General features: G+C 38.3%; 1 protein-coding gene across 4 annotated transcripts in view; it reads right to left on the bottom strand.

Annotated features, from left to right (window-relative positions):
* Nucleotides 1-20,583, bottom strand: part of LRRC4C (leucine rich repeat containing 4C) — a 1,062,461-nt gene that overhangs the window by 778,729 nt on the left and 263,149 nt on the right. The window contains exon 1 of one of the 4 annotated variants that reach the window (XM_081798295.1): nucleotides 9,963-10,128. The exons of the other annotated variants lie outside the window; for them this stretch is intronic. The gene's annotated coding sequence lies outside the window, so the exon portion shown is untranslated. Of the gene's footprint in view, nucleotides 1-9,962; nucleotides 10,129-20,583 lie in introns of those variants that run through there. 4 annotated transcript variants of the gene reach the window in all.

Below are 20,583 nucleotides of genomic sequence, written 5' to 3'. Positions count from 1 at the left end.
TTCTCTCTTCCTCTAACATTTTTAGATTGCATGCAACACTTCTGACCAAAGGGCAGAGGAAATGCACTGGATTTAAACAACCCATGTTCATTTCCAAAGTCTCAAATACAGCAGGTGAGATAATTGTTCTTCCACATAAGTTAAAGCATAGGAAGAAAGAATGCTAACATATCTAAATCCCTATGCTTGATGCATGAAGCTTGAGTAATAAGAAAATTCAAAGTGTGTTAAAACAAAGGTACTGATGACTTGCCAAATATAACTGGAATTCTTCAGAATTCTATTCAATACCTGAATGCTAATGTAAAAGCAAGCCATCCATATCAAAGGTAAGGCATAAAAGAACATATAATATTCTATAACAATGATGTTTATGAAATTTGAAGATAAAGCATTATTTTAAATATGTACAACCCACAACCTTGTCTGGATTACAAATTCCTTGAGAGCACGCCCATCCTTTACATTTCTTTTATCCTTTTATTACACTACTTGTCGCATAGCAATTGATTAGAAAAATATCATTCTTCCCTCTACAATAGTCTCCCTTTATCCTGGGGGTATGTTCCAAGACCCCCAGTGGATGCTTGAAACTGCAAATAGCACCAAACCCTATATATACGATGTTTTGATGGTCTGACACATACATATCTCTGATAAGGTTTAACTTACAAATTAGGCACAGTAAGAGATTAACAACAACTAATAACAAAATAGCACAATTATACTATATTGTAATAAAAGTTATACGAAAGTGGTCTCTCTTTCTCTCAAAATACCTTATTGTACTGTCCTCACCCCTCGTGTTGTGATGACGTGAGAAGATAAAATGCCTACATCATAAGATGAAGTGACGTGAATGACATAAGCATTGTAATGTAGCATTAGGCTGCTATTGCCTTTCTGACGATATGTCAGAATGAGGATCATTTGCTTCCAGACCACAGTTGACTGCAGGCAACTGAAATTGTAGAAAGCAAAACCTCAGGTAAGGAGGGACTACTGTTCTGGTAAAGATAACTTATACCTACAAAGAATCTTGGAGTAAGAAGATATCCTAGAAAACAATTAGCACTAACTTCATCTCTACAGATGCAGAAACTAACTCAGGGTAGCTCCTCACTTTGTCAAGGTCAAATACTAGTTGCCCATCTCCCAATCCAGCGCTCTTTCTAATGCAGCATATTGAATCTCATCAGCATATATTAAAAAATTTCATTGGATAGCCATAATGTCATCTTGCATAATGTGAATATTACAGCTTCAACAAACATATTTGGAATCTGTACAATGTGTCAGCTGCTATGGATACAGAAATGAGTAAGACAAACCTCCCTCTCTAAAAAAGCTTACAGTCGGGTAGAGGCGATAAGCATTGCCTAAGGGATAAACCAATGTTTCTTAAAACAGCATAAAAAAATAGCCAAAACAATCTTTAAAAAGAACATAGTTGGAGGACTTAAAATTTTCCAGTTTTAAAACTTACTACAAAGCTATGGTAATCAAGACAGTGTAGTACTTGCACAAGGATAGACATAGACCAATGGCAAAGAATTAAGTGTTCTGAAATAAACCTTTACGCTATGGCCAATTGATTTTTGAGAAAGGTGCCAAGGCAATTTAATAGAGGAATAATAGTTTTTACCACAAATGATACTGGTGCAATTGGATATCCACATTCAAACAATGAATTTAGACCCTTATTCAAACTATATAATAAACATTAAGTAAAAATGGATCACAGAGCTAAATGAGTCCTAAAACCCTAAGACGCTTAGAAGTATAGGAGTTAACCTTTGTGTCTTTGGGTTAGGCAAAGATTTCTTAGATCTGACATCAAGAACCAAAAAAAATTAGAAAAATGTGATAAGTCAAACATCATCAAAATTAATAATTTTTGTACTTAAAAAGTTACCAACATGACAGTGAAAAGACAGGACTGCAACTTGGAAGAAAATGTAGGCAGATCACATATCCAATAAGAGACTTGTATCCAGAATATACAAAGAAATCTTAAAACTAAGAGGTCAAATTACCCAATTAAAAAATGGACAGCAGATGTGAATAAATATTTCACCAAAGAAGGTATACAAATGACCAGTAAGCACATGAAAATAGTCTCAACATCATTAAATTATTAGAGAATATAAATTAAAACTACAATGAGATACAACTTCATGCCCTCTAAGATGGCTATAATCATAAAGACAGATAGAAAATGTTGTCAAAGTTGTGGAGAAACTGAAATCCTCATACATTGCAGGTGAGAATAAAAAATGGTATAGATACCTTGGAAAATAGTTTGTCACTTTCTTAAGCTGTTAAATGTAAAGTTACCTGATGACCCAGTATTTCTGCTCCTACGTATTTACTCAAGTGAAACATATGCCCACAAAAAGAATTATACATTATACATAATTGTTCATAGCAGTAGTACTCACAATAGCCAAAAAGTAGAAATAATTCAAAATATCTATTAAGTAATGAATGTATAAACCAAATGTAATATATCCATACAATAGAATACTATTTGGTAAGAACAAAGTGCTGATTCATGCTACAACATGAATGGAACTCAAAAACATTATGTTAAGTGAAAGAACCAAGAAACAAAGATATTTCACTTATACGAAATACCAGAAAAGACAAATCTATAAAGGCAGAAACAGAGTAGTGGTTGCCTAGAGTTGGAGGTGGGAATGGGCAGTGACTACAAATGGATACAAGGTTTTTTTGTTGTTGTTATGATGGAAATGTTAACAAAAATTAAATTGTGGCAATGGTTACTTAACTATGTACATTTACTAAAAACCATTGAACCATACCTTTAAAATAAGTGAATTCTATGATATGTAAATTATATTTCAATGAAGCTATTAAATAGAATTAAAGACCCTCCATTATCTGATCCTCATTGTTGCAACTTATTTCCCAACTTCTTTTCTCCATGTATTTCTTATAGGTCTGCACACATTATGGTCTTTTGCAACTTCATTCTTGATGATCAGACTGCTTGGAAAATACTTCCGATTAAGTCTTCTCCTGAATAGCTTCTATTCACATTTCTAAACTCAGTTCGAGCATATCATCCAGAAATATTTTACTCCACCCTAAAGTCATGCACCTCCTAGAAGCTCCCATTAAATCTTATAAATATCACTACCCACATACTCAACTTATTGTGCTAATTTATGTTTATTTTTCTGTCTTCTCATTGGACTATAAGCTCTCTAGGAAAAAAGGAATCTTTGTGCCTATCCCCAGTGCTTAGCACATACATTAGCTTTTCTTTTTTTTTTTTTTTAAAGATTTTATTTATTTATTTGACAGAGAGAGACACAGCGAGAGAGGGAACACAAGCAGGGGAAGTGGGAGAGGGAGAAGCAGGCTTCCCGCTGAGCAGGGAGCCCGATGCGGGGCTCGATCCAAGGACCCTGAGACCATGACCTGAGCCGAAGGCAGACGCTTAACGACTGAGCCACCCAGGCGCCCCCATACATTAGCTTTTCAATAAATATTTGTTGAATTAAAATTTAGGTGGTAAGGTGGGATAAATTCAAGGAAAGTAGTAAGAACTAGATAGAGTGAAGGCAGAGACTCGATAGCTTTCTTCAGGATGACCAAAAAAGGATGAACAAGCAAGAGTTACCCAGGTAATTGAAGCAGCAATCCATACTGAGAAGCAACTATAGCTTCTCTCCATAGGCAGGATTGGGTTGGTAATTTACAGAGAAGCAGCTTCCTATTGCAAAGAAACTTTTGAAGAAATGGTTTGTCCAACATTAAAAAATAATGCAGAGTACTATGCCAAGGAAGAGGAATAAGAATATGAGACACTCTTCAAAATAAACCTATTAGGAAAAAAAGAAGAGTTTTATAAAACATGAAATAACAATACCACAAAGAAAAAAATGTTTATATTTCCTTTTATAAAGCACCAAATAAAAGAATGACTACAGGGCTTCTTGTCCTTTTTCATGCCTATTTGGAAGCAGTGTGTGCCATTTTAACTTTTTATGATCTATTTAATTGAGAAATATATCTAGCTGTCAGATTTCATTTTAACTGCAAGGGAGGAACTAGAGAGAGAAAATTTCTTATCCGATCTGACTCAACAAGTCAGTGACAGAACCAAAGAGTCAACCTTGGTCTCTGGGTCCTTATCCAGGACTTTGTCTGCTTACTTTTATTATACTCTTACCTTACTTACATTCTTTCCATTCTTGGTAGTATAAATAAGTGTGTGTGTTGTAGAAAAGTGGAGGTGAGGGGTAGGGGATAGCAGTGGCAGCAACTTGCCAAGTATAGTTGTGATGTTTAATAATGCTAATAGCATTTCAGTGTATTACTGAATGTTCATTTGGGACAAGGCACTGTGCTAAGTATTTTATACACATTATTTCCTTTTTTTTTTTCTTTTTTTAAAGATTTTATTTATTTGACAGAGAGAGACACAGTGAGAGAGGGAACACAAGCAGGGGGAGTGGGAGAGGGAGAAGCAGGCCTCCCGCCGAGCAGGGAGCCCAATGTGGGACTCGATCCCAGGACCCTGGGATCATGACCTGAGCCGAAGGCAGACGCTTAACGACTGAGCCACCCAGGTGCCCCCACATTATTTCCTTTGATCATCACAGCCTCCTAAGAATTTATCTATGAAAAAAACTGAGCTTTGTGTCAGTCAAGAAAACTGTTGAATATCATCTAACTAGTAAGAGAGAGTGTCCAGAACTTCATGATCAAGTGCTCGCTTTGGCAGCACGAATACTAAAATCAGATCTTCATGATCAGAAGTCTATACTCTTGGGGGCCTGGGTGGCTCAGTTGGTTAAGCGACTGCCTTCGGCTCAGGTCATGATCCTGGAGTCCCGGGATCGAGTCCCGCATCGGGCTCTCTGCTCAGCAGGGAGTCTGCTTCTCCCTCTGACCCTCCTCCCTCTCGTACTCTCTCTCATTCTCTCTCTCGCAAAAAAAAAAAAAAAAAAAAAAGAAGTCTATACTCTTATATACCATGTTACACTATAATCCATCCCCATCTACTATTCAGGTTCTACTGCTTATGTTTTCCATTATCATTTGCTTTATATTCTTACATTTCTGTAGTGAAAGTCACGGACACATCAAAGAATATTAATAAACACCTTCTAATGCAGTTACTTCATTGGTAGCATTTGATACAAATTCTTGAACTGTCTTGTATTAGACTTTTTTATTATAAAATTGTAAAAAAAATAGTGTTTTAGATATAGAGGTGGATAAAACATTTGGTTTTAACAATGTGCCTTAAAATATACATTTTCACAATAAGGAAAATATATGTCATTTGTGGTTTTTTAAGAAGTATTTATGTTGTACTTCTGAAACAGATAAAAAAAAAAACAAAAAGAATATATCAAACTCATTCATTTGAAGGTCCCCTAAATGAGAAGGTTTGATTATGTCACCCAAAACCTAAGTTTATCCTTATGGGATGAGCTAAAAAGAGAAAAATTGTCCTCTAAGACAATTAAAAGTACAAACATAATTTCAGGGCAAATGTTCAACATAACACTTGAGAATAAAATGTTTCCTGATAAGCATCAGTGCGCTAGTCACAAATGATTCTTATCAAGTAAAACAAACATTGCATCATTATATTATGTCTGGATGGTTTAAGCTTTTGTCCCCCATGCCCACTTTCAGCCTGTAAACCATGTAGCCATCAGAACATACAGACAGATGTCTACACCCTCATTTTCCCTTTAGTCTTGCAGCACTTGTAGTCCTTGCCTGATCTTTTCTTGATATAGCCTAAACTCAATTCTAACCTACTTACCCATCCTCCCATTTACAGCCTTACCATAATTTGGGGCTGGGAGTAGGCACTATATATATATTTTTTTTTTTTAAGATTTATTTATTTGAGAGAGAAAGTGTGTGAGCAGGGGAGGGGCAGAGGGAGAAAGGGAAGAAGAGAATCTCAAGTGGACCCCTGCTGAGCGCAGAGCCCCACAGGGGACTCAAATCTCTCTACCCTGAGAATCATGACCTGAGTCGAAATCAAGAGTTGGGCATTCAACTGACTGAGCCACCCAGGCGCCCCAGCCACTAATTTTTAGTCTATAAACTAAGCTTCCCTAGTTGATTATGATCCAAATTCTGTCTGTGGTGCTATTATCTCATATGAAGGCAGAGAAATATCTCTGTTCATTTTTTTCTCCAAAGAGTCTAGATTTTGGTGGCACTTCAGTCACATTTATACTTATGCTCTAAGAAGGCCCATTCAGATAGCAGGCCCATTAGAATATCTACTTGTCAAATGTATTATTGTCCATTAATTTGGATATTATGTGCAGTTGAAGGTATAAAATGACATTTTCATACTATCATTAATATCTTGCTAATTCAGAAAGCTTTACCTTTTGTCTGAACTATTGATTCTTGGCAGACTATGTCCTTGTTTTAAAAGGTTCTGATTATTTCCACTAGAAACATACATTTTAAATGTGAAGTAAAACTTTCTTGTATTCTACAATGACCCAGATCATTATCATGACTGACTTCCATAAAAATTAACAACCTATCAAGAATAATAGAAAATGTATTTACTGGATGTCTGGTACACTTAATGCATGAGGAGTTGCTAGGAAAAATTAGCATATCCATATCAAATTCATACCAAACTCAAATTCAGAAAACACTGGTGAGCATTACATATAGGAACTGAGCCTCACAAATTTTTTGACATGAAGGTCTTCCTTTTATTTGGATAATGCAGTACTTTCTGGAAGTAGGATTTTTTTTTTAATTTATCTAAATGGGATCTTTCTAATGCCTTCTCCCGCCTCCTTCATTTCCTTTCCACCCTCACCTAGGATACTGTTTGGAGTCATGTAGTTACCTTGTACTTTTCTACTATGTGATTGGAAAAACTTGTGTTAGAAAATGGTGAGATTGGGGGGCGCCTGGATGGCTCAGTTGGTTGAGTGTCCAACTCTTGGTTTCAGCTTGGGTCATGATCTCAGGGTCCTGGGATCCAGCCCTGTGTCAGGCTCCATGCTTGGCAGGGAGTCTACTTGAGTATTCTCTCCCTCTCCCTCTACCCCTCCCCCCTAAATAAATAAATAAATCTTAAAAAAAAAAAGTGGTGAGATTGGGATTCAGAGTAAAAAATGTTTACTGATAGATTTCAACTGATAAAAAAATAATAGCTTTATGCCCTCACTATACTCTTTTTAAAGCAAGTCCATATAATCTCAAATCAAGTAATTTATATAATTATGAAGTAGGAAAAACTGTCATGATAGAGATGGCTGCAGAAAAATAACAGAAGCTTTATTCAGAAAGAGAAACAAAGCTACAAATGAAGCTAGAAGCAAATCCACATTGCTTTGGTCCCAGGGTCACAACTCTGAGGCATCAAGGGCATTGAGCTATGATTTAATCAAGTGACAAACCCCAAATATTGGCAATTTTCTTTCCCTGCTTTCTCAGAATATCTCCTCTTTTATACTGCACTTTTATCCTGATACCTAGAAAAAATATCTTAGAATATTTTATACAACAACTACAGAAGACCGTATTATTCATTTTGTTCAACCACCACATTTCATAGATAAGAAAACTGAGGCCAGGGAATGAGATTTGCCAGAGGAGTCAAACAGCTTGTCAAATCCCGCCCACAACACCATCTGTCCTCACTGAAGCTCTTCTCTTAAACCCAATCCAAAGTAACCCTCTTCACATTCATCTCTTCAAGAATGAGCTTAAGGAAGGGAGTACTTCCCCCAGCTTTGGGGTGTTCTTTCTTTTCTCCTCTAACATTGCATATTTCTTCAAGATCAGTTCTTAGGATATGGCCTCTAAGCCATCCTCTAGCACAACAAGATAGACCCAGGAAGACAAAAGGCAATGCCATGTTCTCCTTGGGGAGAACCGAGTCCAATGTCTCACAGTTGACTTTTCTGAGAGTTCTTTGCAACCCACTTACCGTCTTTATTGCTCCTGGGGGAGTCAGAAATATCAATAACTATCTGCTGGTCTTCATTTAAGAGAATAGCTGTGGAATCTGACTCTCCAGTTTGAATCCTCACTCCAGCACATAATAGCTGAGTCAGGTATGGCCTTTGTTTCAACCTCCCTGATCCTCAGATTCCCTACCAGTCAGATGAGGACAGTAATAATGGTACTACATGTGATTATTGGGAGGATTAAATGATAAAATATAAAGCACAAAAGACATGTTTACTACTAATAAAAGCTAATTTTTTGAGAACAAATCTGTTGAGAGCTGTTATTTACACTTTGCTTTTTTTTTTACACTTTGCATTTAATTCTCACAACAAACTTACATATGATTTTTTGTTCCTATCTTACAAATGAGTAAACTAAGACAAAGAGAAGGCAAATAATTTACCCAATATTGGTGAGATGATAAATAGTGGAACTGAGATTTGAGTCTGAAGCTGCACTCAAGCGTTAAGCTAAATTGTAGCTTTTGTTACCATCCCTCATATACTTGAGGGCATTAAATTAGTCCACACGTGCGTGGTAAGTGTCTACTGCGTTCTATGTATACAATGCTGTGCTCAAAACTTTTTATTATTACTTTTTCACAAGTTTCATCAATCCATTATTTAAAATATTTTTCCATAATACTGAATGTCAATATTTCATCTCTTTCTTGACTCTTCAGTCACTTTCTATTAATCCAAATGTTGGGAAACTTGTTCACTAAAAATATAAGGTCAGAACGGATTTCTTTTTTGAAAGGGGGCATTTTTCCCCTTAGTATCTTTTAAGTACTTACTTTGTTCTATTCCAGTGGTTTTTTAATGTTTGCAAGCATCAGAAATAACCTGGGGAACTTATTAAAACACATATTAATGAGATCCACACCCAGGGTTTCTGATTCAGTGGGTCTGTGTTGAGACCCAAGAATATGCCTTTCTAAAAAACTCTCAGAGGTGCAGATGTTCATGGTCAGGGGACTACTTTGAGAACCACTGTGCTAGGCATTGTATTAACAGACCTATGTTGTTGTTGTTTTTAAGATTTTATTTATTTATTTTAGAGAGAGAGAATGCAAGTAGGGGGAGGGGCAGAGGGTGAGGGAAAGAATCTCAAGCGGACTCCACCCTAAGCTCCACCCTAAGCACCCTAGGCAGAGGGCAAGGGGAAGAATCTCAAGCAGACCCCACCCTCGCACTAGCGATCATGACCTTAGCTCAAACCAAGAATCCCTGCTTAACTGGCTGAGCCACCCAGGCGCCCCTAAATAGACTTATGTTTTAACTCAAATCCTCATTACCAATATAGGAGTAAGGTGTTATTCTTATCCACATTCTATAAATGAAGAAATTGAGGGATTGAGAATTTAAGTGACCTGTCCAAAGTCGCAAAGCTATTAAGAGGTGGCGTCATGATTTGAGCAGTCAAGCTGTTTCCAAAGCCCTTGCATATGCTGGATAATTCCTCTATTCTGCCTCCTCGCAGCTGTAAGTAATGAAACTCATCATTAACTGACTCATAAGGCTATGGTGAGAGCCCAGTGAAATATGAAAGGTGGATGCATGCAGCAGTGTGCCTGGCCCAGGGAGGGGCTCATTAATGCTGCTTTCTGTCAACACATCAGAATTGGAATCATAACCACCAGTCTCTCTACACTTCCAATGACTTTAGATAAAAGACCAATTGTTGAAATCTCCTCTAGGTTTTATTTTATCCTATCAAAATCTGATGAGTTTTTCCATATTTGGCAAAGAAGAAGAAAAAAGAAGGTAATACAAATGCATGCAGAGTGATGAGAGCCCGGGATCCCCTCTTCTTCTCCTTAAAATTCTTAAACATTGAAGAAATTTTGTGCCATTGTGCTTGGAACTAAGATGCTCGTAGTAGCCATGGAGCATCTCACCCATGCCATACACGTAACCCCAATTTAAGAAGCACAAGGAAAAGCAGCCTTTCCTTGTCTAGATTCTACATACCTGATGCTGATAAAGTGTAAAGCTCATCAATACCCTGGGTGCAGGCTATCCGTCATGATCAACTTTACAGAAAAAAATGCTCTGTCCATTACAGATCCTTCAAATCCACTCAAATTCAGTGTTATCATGTCAGGTATCAGATACAAGATTTCTCTGGTAGAGGAGATCTGGTAACAAACAAGTTGAGAGGTGATGATAAAAGTATTAGAAATACTTGGCTTATTATCTCTTTTAGAGAGATATGCCCAATGACCCACACAAACATAAGCAGAAGTTCATCAGACAAAGTTAATGTGCTGCATTAACTACTTGGGAAGTAAATGAATCCAGGAGGCCAAGAGCCAGGAGCTGTCATGGTCCCGCCGACTCTTCAGCAAGCTGATGTATCAAGATGTTACCTCTACATTGGATGAGGTAAGTTCACCTCATCCTGACACTGACTGCTCAATGACAGAAACAAGTTGAGCCTTTCCGGCCAGTTTCTAATCTCACAGCTCCTGGAGAACAGGCACTTTGGCAGAAATCAGCAGCTCCGTAACAGCCCCGGACAGGAGGGTTGGGATCTGGTTGAACTAGGAAAATGTGTTTTTCCCTTGCCTTAGGTGCTGTCTCTCAGGTGGGCAGGGCAGCCTGGGGTTGTTTGCAGGAGATGACAGATCTTTAATCTCTTTCCTTGTCAATCTGCTGCCGTATTCCAAATTAAATCATGCGAGCTGGAGTAACGGCTTTGAATCAAGACAATGGGCATTGAGCAAGCCCTTTCCTCGTGTCTATAAAATTTTATAAACAAATCTGCGTCTGTTCCTCTCTGCAATGACAGGGAAACTACTATCATTTTACAGTTTGACTCCTGTTCTCTCTCCTTCCTGACTTTTGCGTATTATTGCTTCATATACTGGGAACGGAACGTCTTTTTCTTCAATGATCGTATCCAAGAATTAATGTATAGACACAGGTTTTCCTAAAATGCAAATAAAAAGGGAGACAGAGCACATTCCACTTGAGATTGTGATGAGTTCTCACTGGACTCCACAGAGTGGTCAGAAAGACACAGATATGAGTGTGTGTGTGTGTGTGTGTGCGTGTACCCATGCACATGAGCACGTGTGCATGTTTTTACTATGTGTTCATTATTGTGGTTGTAGGAATTAGCATATGTGAGCTTACAGTACCCAGACAGAGAATCAAAAGACAAGTGAATTTTCTGAAGGTTTTATTTGCCCATAGGTTCAGTCATTATATTTTTAAATTTTGCACACAATATCTAATCATGATACCAATTTTAGAATTAATGAATATGTGTATTTGGTGAAGCCTAGGAAAGAAGGGGACACTGGGGTGACATCACCTTATAAAAGTCAGCGTTTCTTGTAGGTTATGAATGGATTAATTTAAATTGGTCCTCAGCTCATGAGCCAAGAACACAAGAAAAATGTCAATGGCATCAGGGGCATCAGGTCCATTGCAAAGGCTCCTAATAAATATGAATAAGATGATTTTACTTCTTTATTTTTCTCCTGCTGCTGCTGCTGACGGGGAAGATGACAGCCTAATCGTGTCTGCCCAGCACTGGGCTGTGAGTTTACATTAAGTGGCATGTGTTCTGTCATTACTCCACAGTTTGGAGGGATAACGGCTTTGTCTAAACTATACCACAGGCAGAGACCACAAAGGAAAAGATTTTCTGCATCTTTTAAAATTTGCTGGAGGCTTCAGCACAAAATAATGTCACTAGAGGCTGAGGAAGAGGGGAAAGATATATAGAGATAGATACAGATATATAGGTATATATGTACATATGTGTGTGTATATATACACATATATATATTATCCTGTATACCAGATAACTATTTAGGATACCTCAACTGTAATCTTTCTTTCTACCAAGCAGCCTGAACCTCTCTGTAGGCTTTGTGGCCCACTAAAATCGGAACCAAGGTTTACTGAGACTAGTCTCCCTTTAACCATCCATCCCATATGGCTTCTGACCCTTGTCTCATGACTGAGACAACATATATGTCCTAGACCCAATAACCAATATTCACCATGGCCCCCATTTCTAAGTTCTTGTCTGAATTATCTGCCTGGTAACCCAGGCTTTCTAGCCCATGGCCTACTCTTGTCCTTGTTAGTTAGTTAGTCTTGTTGATGTGAGCTGTGTTCCTAAAACACAATTTGTTAACTGGAACCTTGCCTCCTTTTTATGAACATGTTACTGTTGCCATTTGCCTACATCCCCGGCAAGATTTTTGTTTCTGAGCCAAAAGCTTTAGGATGGTCCTGTCCCTATTTATTTAGCACTTAGTATGTGCTCAGTCATATTAGATTTAAATGAGTATGTATATGAATATATATCATTAAGAGGAAAGACAAACACAGAGTATTTAATACTGTAGGCTTTGGATTCAAATAAAAATGATTCAAAAAAAGAAAGAAATGATTCAAGTCCCAGCTCTACTACCTGCATCCTGTGTGACTTTGGGGAAGCTACTTAGCCCCCTTAAGTTTCAGGTTTTTCAGCTATAAAATTGGGATAATAAAATACCTAGATCACCAGGTTCCAGAAGAATTCAGTTAATGCATATAGAATTTAACAAAGTACAGTCACACAGTAATTACATTGTAAATGGATATATATAGATATCTATCTATATAGATGTATCTCTATCTATATAGATAGACAGGAATTACACAGTAAATACATGTATACACACACACACATACACACTATACTCCTTTTGGAGAAAAAGCAGAATGGTCAGTGGATAAAGAGGCTGAGACACTGCAAAAAGTGAGAACATAAACGGTTGTTGAAATTGAGGAAGATGACTCAAACCCCTATATTAATTTGATGTTATCTAATGACATTCTTACTTCTCATTTACTATTCCACTCCCAGGAATTTATCTTAAACTTTTTATTGATGTTATTGACATTGTTCAGTAGAAACAAAGAAGAGCTCTAAGTACAATAATGTACACTGAAATGTTAATCATGATAGAAATATTTAATTTTCCAAATGTCCACATGTTTCTACACTTCCGTGTAGTCATGCCCTTGGCAATGTGACTTTGCACCTCCAGCAACAAGAAACTGAATTGTACTTGACTTCCTCACCACTGGAAGCTGGGTCGGCCTCATGCTTTGCTTCGGCCAACAGAAAACCATGAAAATGAGTTTGTCCAGTTCCAACTCAAGCTGTTCCTTTTCCCTTTTGGAACTCTGACAGCCACGATGTGAACAAGCCCATGGTTAGCCTGCTGGAGGATGAAACCTGTAGTGCAGACATCCTCATTGCTCTAGCCGAGAACAAGCCTACTCCCCAAAGCAAAGTCATCTAGCTGATCTGCCGTTGACTACAGACACATGAGAGAGTCCAGCTGAAACCAGAAGAACTATCCAGCTAAGCTCAGCTCAGATTGCTGACCCACAGTACTGAGAACTTAAATAGTTTTATTTTAAGCAACTTAGTTTTGGAATGGTTTCCTGATACAAATGTTCAGCAATACAACAAAATATTAGGCATCACACAACAAAACAGTAGGCAAGTTTTAATGTGGCAGTGATTATATCTCAGTAAAATCATGAATATTTTATGATAGAATATTGAGTGAAAATAGCAGAATGTGAATATTAGTCTGTATACTGTGATTGGAATTATGCAAATTTATGCATTGCAAGTAAAAAGTGCGATGTAAAAAAGACATTGCTTTATAACGTTGGTAGGATTAAGCATCATGCTGTCACTATTTTTATGTTCTTTAATATAATTATATTGTATTTTCTAATGAAAATATTTGTAGGACATAAAGACATTCTCAAGCTGTAGGATATCTTACTGTGACATTATTAAATCAGTGAAAAGTACAAACCAAGCCTTTTGCCTCCCTTCCCCAGTGATCATTATTATTGAAAAAAATGAACAAAATGGACCAATAGAAGTATTTCAAAAGTGGAAGGAAATCTCTTTATTAGTTAGGAATTAAAGGAAAATTCACATTAGCTAATTTTACTTTCATTATCAGACTGTTAGAATTTACAATAAAAATGGGGATTTAAATACTCTATGGATCATAAAACCCATTTTAATAGTGAAAGATATTGATAACAGCTAAACTCATGTATGCTAGAAGTTGACATTTAAATATTAAAGGTGACTGACCTAAGATAAGGAAGAAACAATTTCGGCAATAATTCTAAAAATTACTCCCACTAGAATGGCTCATTCCTTTACTAAATGTAGATGTGCACATCATAAAAGCATTGCCCCAAGAAAATGAAGCTGACTTATACGCAAAAACCAAAGAACTGCACAGAAATTCCAAAGGCATGTCCTTGGAAATTCACCCTTGACCAATATATCTCCTTAATCCAGTGGGCTGCTGAAGCACAATGCTGTTTCCTAGCTGAGTGTGCATATTTGCTTCATCGAGAGGGATGCAGAGCTTGGCTTCCCTCTTGCATTATGATGGCAATTTATTTTGACAGCTTCCTCAGCCCCCAAAACTTGTCAGACATCCAACATGCTGCAGAATGAACTTTAAGCATTCAAAAGCCTGGGAGTCTGAAGCTGAAAGCAGAGAGGTGGGAACCAAAGTCAAAGAAAGCAAGGCACACATTCTGACAGAAGCCAAGAGCTCAGAACTGAATCTATTCTTTATTTAGATTTTGGTCAGTGTCCATTCCTTTCTCCATCAGCTACATTTAATGTGTCCCTATAGCCCTTCCTTATATTGTCTGTTATGATGACTAGTTCATTCACATCCCAATGGATAAACTCAGCTTCACGTTTCCCCGTCTTCAGACCCATCCACCAGACATTCACTAGCTTCCCCCTCCTCTGAGAAGTCAAAACAACCCTCCACTTCCACTTCTTCTCTCTCTTCCACATCCAGAACCTCTTCCACTTGGTATGTAGCAGGATCTGTCTTATTTAGTAAAGCCAACTTTATTGTGATGCCATCGACCTAGTTCGAGGGTTGTTAAAAAATAAACAGCCCTGGGGCACCTGGGTGGCTCAGTCGTTAAGCGTCTGCCTTCGGCTCGGGTCATGATCCCGGGGTCCTGGGATCGAGCCCTGCATCGGGCTCCCTGCTCGGCGGGAAGCCTGCTTCTCCCTCTCCCACTCCCCCTGCTTGTGTTACCTCCCTAGCTGTCTCTCTCTCTGTCAAATAAATAAATAAAATCTTTAAAAATAATAATAATAAAAAAATAAATAAACAGCCCTGTGGAACTCATCACTCATTGTAAGGGCATTGCCAAGGACATGGTTCATTACATCATTCAGCGTCCTATATATGAAAACTTCTGAAAGAAATCCCTCTCTCATCTTTATACAAAGAATAGCTGTGCTTCTCCTAAGTATTTGTTCCGTGTTTGTTTCTTTTTGCTTACTTGCTTATATATAAGGGACACTGTGAACCATGTGAACAATACGATACGTGGTTAACTCAAGGAATCTGTATAGTTTATCATACTCTAACAAAGTATTATTGTCCATGGCTCTTCTTTGCCTCCACTCTTGTTTTCTGTACTGTTTCACTGTATTTTTTGTTGTTCCTTGCTGATCATATCCATGTATCATTTAGCTAACATTTATGGAGCACTCATTATGTCTGGCAGTGTTTTAAGTATATTGCATGAATTAAGTCATTTTAATCCTCCTTTCCAATGTATGAGAGAGCTACTATAATTATCTCAATTTTGCAGATAGAAAAAAAGTGAGATGCAACAAGGTTGAGTAACTACCCTAAGGTCACACAGCCAGGGAGTGGAGAAGTTACTCAAAGTTAAATTATTTCTAGAAGAAGACACCAAGGAGAGTCTGCTGCACTTGAGCAAGACATAGGGATGATCTATCTAAAATGAAGGTAATCCCACTTTTTACTTACTTTAGATAAGTAAATTGGTCTTAACACCTTAAGTGACAGAAAGATTTTGCTTTTCTGTTTGATGACCTGTTGGAGGATTTCCCAAATTTCAAGCCATTAATAGTCCCTAAAATCTCAAGAGATTAGGTCAGAATCTGTAATTTACATGGTTTAGGGTTTTTTGCATATGCAAATCAGAGAAACAGTTTCTACAAGGCAGTCTCCATGGCTTTTAGGATCCCGAACCCTATGTTTCCTGTGATGACTTTCATGTTGGATCTCCCTTGAAAAGTTGATCTTGCTTCACTCAGATTAAATATAATTATGCTTAACAGGTCCCAACTATTGAAATAAACAAGTTTTGTGTAAGTGGGCTGGGGATATTATTTTCCTTTTGCAATGCTGAATTTTCCATGTTAGCTATTAGAAATCAACTAGCATAGGGATATATAGAAACTTTTCCCTTCAAAAAGATAGTAGCAGGATCGTTTTACAGAGTTTTAAAGGAGAAAGGAAAATTTTGATCTGGTATCTTTGGGTCCTGGACTAATATAAAAGTTTTTTTTTTTTTTAAGATTTTATTTATTTATTCATGAGAGATAGAGAGAGAGAGAGAGAGAGAGGCAGAGGGAGAAGCAGGCTCCCAAGGAGCAGGGAGCCCGATGCAGGACTCAATCCCAGGACCTGGGATCATGACCTGAGCCGAAGGCAGACGCTTAACCATCTGAGCCACCCAGGCGCCCTAAAAGTTGTTTTTTTTTTATTTTTCCATGCAAACAATGGAAACCAACTCCGGTGAACTTAAACAGGAAAAGCATTTATTAGGAGATGAAGGAACAGACAGAATCAAGAGGAGACTGAAAGAAAGCCCTAAAATTAGCAGAAACCAAGGGAAGATTGGTGTCTAGAATAACAGATGGCTCATGCTACCTTTGGATGCTGGGAGATGATGCTGGTATTGCTACCATGACACCCACCACGGATGCTACTATCAATGCTAGAATCAATGCTAAAATTTCTCTTCCTGATTTAAAGTCTCAGACCCAAGCGTCAGATTGACCGGGCTGCCTAATGATAGACAATATGTAGCAAAGGTCTGGCCTTTTCAGCTTCCATAATGGAAGGAAGAGCCCTCCCACATACTAAAACTCATTCAATTATAAATTCCTTATACAAGCGGGCCCAGAGACTGAACTGCCAAAAAATGAGAAATTTTGTAAAAATGAATAAATAAGTTGTTTTCTTTTCATTCATTCAACAATCCATTCTTCCAGCCATCCAAGCCAGCCAGTCATGTGTTCAACAAATACCTACAGAGTTCCAGACATGGTATTAAGTATTAGGAATTGTGTTGGCTATTTCTTGTTTGCTTTTTTCCCACTGTTCTCACTCTACTATGTGCCTCAGATGGCAGATCATTATACATGGCCTTATCTTAGATTCTGGTTCAGGTTAGATAGTAGGGGCATTGGCATAGATTGAAGGTTGGGAGGAAAGAGAGCCAAGTGTTCATACCTCAGGCTCCTCCCTGTGAGACCGCTGTTTGGCGTGCCTATATTACTTTATGGAGGCCATGGTCCTATCAGGTACCTGGCGTCACCTAAAACTACAGCTTTCACAGACTGTGATAACCACTTACTGTCTTTGCCCTTTTGATCTAAGGATAGTAGAGGCCACCTACTGTTGCTTGCCTACAGGTGATTGACCATCTCCTGTTGGTTTCTCTTACTCCAGGATTCTTCATAGAGATCCCCTTTTTAAAACTTTCTGCAATTGCCCTTTTTTAGAGTGCCATCTGTTTGTTGCAGGAACCATGACTTTATAGAATACATTAGTCATGAAGTGATTTAGTCCTCAATCTTATTATACTTACAGTTTCACAAAGCTCTAACTTTTGTGCACCATGAAAACTCTCTCACATTGAATAGGAGCAGGCTTGACAAGCGGTACATATTCTACATCCATGTTCCAATTTTGAAATTTGAAAATGGCAACTTCTGTATTCAGGCACTGTGACAAATTTCCAATACATACATGTGTACTTTTTTTTTTCCTAAAATACATATTTTAAATTTGTCTTCGGATCTTCCCCTTCTCATTCCCCAGTAGCCTATACTACACAATTAAATGTCTGCTACACCACTAAATGTTAGCTAATTCAACCTAAAATATAATCACAGGGAGAAATGAATGTAAGCCAACACAATAAAGTAAGTGGATGTGTTTGTAATGAGGATCTTTATTAACCTCACCATTTTATCTGGCCCTGCCAGAATGAGATCACAGGATGGGGTTAGAACACACTGCCTTAGGGGGTTAGCCACATACTAGAGGGCACAATAAAAAGGAAGACATTGAGGGAGAAGTTAGCACAATCGTGGAGCAAATCCTGTCAACTCAGATAAGGGAGGCAGAGATCAAGTCCAAGTAGGTCAGTGATTTCTGGTTCTAAGCAGCCAACAATTTAAGAAGACTCTGCCTGAAAACTAAATAGCAGAAGCGGTGTCAGCATCTGTAGCCAATGGTCTCACCTAGAAAATCCTACAAAATGTAGGCAAACAACACGATCCAAAGCTGGCTTAAGTGCAGAAGAAAGGCAGAACAATGCCAGATAGGTGGTGCACAGTATAGCAGTCCCCTTCCTCCTAGGAACCAGGGCACTAGGAAAGGGGAAGAATGAAAAAACAAAAACAAAAACTCCATACCCGGGGGATGTGTGCTGAAGGGAAATAGTGAAGTGAGTTCCCAGGAAAATATCAGAACACTCTGTGGACACATCCGGGGACTTCAGCTTTTGGTTAGGTAACAGTTCAACCCTTCAATATATAGTAGGGTGGAAAATACTGATATGCTATTGGTTCTGTTGAAAAGTTCACTCTCAGGGCACCTGGGTGGCTCAGTCATTAAGCGTCTGCCTTCGGCTCGGGTCATGATCCCAGGGTTCTGGGATCGAGCCCTGCATTGGGCTCCTTGCTCAGCGGGAAGCCTGCTTCTCCCTCTCCCACTCCCCATGCTTGTGTTCCTGCTCTTGCTGTCTCTCTCTCTGTCAAATAAATAAAATCTTTAAAAAAAAAAAAAAAGAAAAGAAAACTTCACTCTCAAGTTTCTTAGAAGTCATTGCTAATAGCTGCAATGATGCCAGAAAGGGTTGATACTCTAAGTATCCTGTTTTATCTCATCTCTTCTTGCACTCCAAGAAGCTAGATTAATTGAGCTAAATAATGCAACCTGCTTTATTGTTTGAGAACAAACAATAACTCTGAATTTCAATTAATATGTAAGTTTAACAAGAGGAATCTGCAATGAAAACAAAAACTAATTTGTAAAGATATATGCACCTTTATGTTTACTGCACTATTTACAAACCAAGATATGGAAGCAACCCAGTGTCCATCAATAAATAAATGGATAGAGAAGATTTTATATAGATAGATAGATAGAGAGAGAGAGAGGAATATTTTATATATTGTGTGATATATATAATGGAATAGTATATATAAGGTAGAGTATATATATAATGGAGTATTACTCATCCATCAAAAATAATGAAATCTTGCCATTCATGGCAACATGGATGGACCTAGAGGGTATTAAGTGAAATAAGTCATACAGAGAAAGACAAATGCCATACAATTTCATTTATATGTGGAATCTAAAAACAAGAAAACCAAAGACAAATAGACTCATAAATACAGAGAATAAACTGATGGTTGCCAGAGAGGAGGATTGGAAGACAGGCAAAACAAAGGAGATAAACAAGTACAAACTTCCAGTTACAAAATATATAAGTCATAGAGATAAAAATTACAACATAGAAATATAATCAATAATATTATAATAATGTATATTGACAGATGGTAACTATACTCATCATAGTGAGCATTCAGTAATGTACAGAATTGTCAAATTATTATGTTGTATACTTTAATATAACATTGTATGTCATCTATATTTCAATATAAAAAATAAATATTTATTTTTAAGAAAGGATATGGATCATTTCTTTAGAAAATTATTAAGAATTTTCGTATATCTGTATTGTTTCTTATGCCAATAATTAGTTCCACAAGTTGGAAATAGAAATAATAAGCAGAGGGAAGGGAAAGATGGCGGAGGAGTAGGGGACCCTATTTCAACTGGTCCCCGGAATTGAGCTGGATAACTACCAGACCACTCTGAGCACCCACGAAACCAGCCTGAGATGTAAGAAGATCTGGATCTCTACAAACAGAATATCGCAGGCAGTTGGTTTTGAGGTACGAAGCAGGGAGCCGTGATCCTGCGGGCAGATATCGGAGGATAAACAGAAACGGGAGGGTGCCTGGACATAGGGATCCTACACCGCCGGTGAGTGACAGCCTCGCGCGCTGCAGACGGGCACAGACTCGCAGACCAGTAGCGGCGGGGAAAGGACTTCAGGGCAGCCCCCGGGGTGGAAACCCGGAGCGGCGGGGTCGCCCGCATGCGAACTGGGAGCAGCTGGCGGTTTTAGAAGCACAAAGGGCAGAGACGTGCCCCAACCTGGAGGCAAGACTGGGAGTGCTGCGGAGGGGCGCACAACCCAGGACGCTGCAGTTTATAGCAGCACGGACAGAAACGGAGACGGTGTGGCCTGGAGAGCTCACTGAAGAACAGACTGAGGTCTCTCTGCTCTGAGGCAGAGGGTTGGAAACGGTCTCTTCTGCTCTGACTCCTGGAAGAGACCCGGAAAGCCACCAGGGAAAGCCGCCAGAGAACAAAAGCCCCAAAGA

This window comes from Leptonychotes weddellii, chromosome 11 (genome assembly GCF_054177405.1).
Source record: "Leptonychotes weddellii isolate Sample4059 chromosome 11, ASM5417740v2, whole genome shotgun sequence".
NCBI classification, from domain to species: domain Eukaryota; kingdom Metazoa; phylum Chordata; class Mammalia; order Carnivora; family Phocidae; genus Leptonychotes; species Leptonychotes weddellii.
The sequence above is the reverse complement of the archived record's forward strand: the minus strand, read 5'-3'. Positions and strand labels throughout refer to the sequence as shown.